The sequence below is a fragment of the Opisthorchis viverrini genome (assembly GCF_000715545.1).
Source record: "Opisthorchis viverrini unplaced genomic scaffold opera_v5_34, whole genome shotgun sequence".
Classification (NCBI taxonomy): Eukaryota; Metazoa; Platyhelminthes; class Trematoda; order Opisthorchiida; family Opisthorchiidae; genus Opisthorchis; species Opisthorchis viverrini.
In genome coordinates, this window is record NW_008751690.1 from 898,256 (window position 1) to 899,899 (window position 1,644).

A 1,644-nucleotide genomic window follows, 5' to 3' on the forward strand; every position below is an offset into this window, starting at 1 on the left:
ATATATATATTCCATCAGAGTCTGTGAACACACGAGTTACCACAATGTCTATCGGTGAAGTGTTCGAAAGCCTAAAATCTTCAAACAAGGTCGGTGGAAATGACAATATCTTTACGGGTTTCGAATCACTATGCCACAGAACTTTCTGTTTTCACCTGCCATTTCCTCAGTCGTACGCTGAAGAGCCACATATCGTCAAAGGACGGAGGATGCCCGGAGTAGCATCCATAACCTAGCCCATTTCCGGTTCCATAAAATGCCGTCATATTTCACTCACTTCCTTCTTGCTGACGTTAGCTAATTTGGTGTGTGCCATCACACAGTCCTCGTTTGGCTCCAGTATGTTTGCTTACAAGCCTAAACGTTCAATCACGGGCGCTGTTGCTTGCTTTGCTCATCAAATTTCAAGAGCTCCGGATGATCATAAAAAATATGTTCACATTTGTTTCGTTTACTTTTGGTTCGCTTGACCGGACTTTGTTCCTCCAAAAGCTTCCAGGAACTGGTGTCTGTGGTCCGTTCTGTCACTTTTACGCCATTATTTCATTGAATGTAAGCACTACACACAGATTGGTGACAAAAGGTCGACATGATTGCGGCTGAGGACAATATGCCTGGAGTAATCGTTCCGTCGCCTTTTCACATTAACACCCCCTGATTCTTGACAACTCAAGCACTGTAATAGAATGTGTCCGCGATATTGCCGTCTGCGGCTGTTTCAACAGGATATTGGTGCTACGTGCTCTTCGTGTCGAAGCATTTCCCTCAATTCGAATTCAGGCAAGTGCGTCGACATTTTGTTTACACTTCGACACGGATGACTATTCTCCTCAATCATCATTAGCGGTTTCAACAAGTACCTTAAAGTCAAGTTGACCTCCGACCTGTCCATGTACGATCACGTAGAAGGCGTCTTTCTGGAGATTCGGAGACGTTTTTAGCAAATAAGTGTCTGCTCCGCACGTTCCCATCTTTGTAATCAAGTTTTTCATTTTTACAACTACCCTACCTATAACACTCTTCCGTTGATTTTTGTGGAGCGTTGAAATTTGATTTCATTGTCGTCAGACACTATATTGGAGTAGTGCCTGCCTTCGGTAACGTACCTTCTGATTTTTTCATTGAAATAATGATAAATCGATGTATGAAAGCTTTCTCCGGAATACGATTTTGCACGATCTTTTTCATCCCCTACGTACTGAGCTATGCACCCCTCGAAGAGCAGTGATGTACACCAGAACGTATGCGCACAAAATCCGGTAATTGGATAGTTGGTTCCACTCGATTCTTCACCCTTGCCTCTTAAGTGGGGGATGCTATCTATATGAAGCAGCTTGGCTTACACTCTATTCTTCTGGATGCATGCGTCCAAATTTTGTAATTTTTCCCACATAAGTTCGTAAGGATTTTGGCAGCAATGACAAATAAAGAATGCTTCTCATCCTGTCTTGTCTTTTCGTTTGTGTGTTCGGTGCATGACCGTCGTCGAAACTCTGGATCGAAAATTCGCTTTACCTATCCAGTTTTTTATGATTTACGCGTCGCGGGTCCTGCAGTTGTTGAATGGAGCCAGTTTTTGGTGCGTTCTAGTGTATTTTTCTTACCGATAAGCTTATACTGATGCAAAATTGCTTTCTTTCTTTA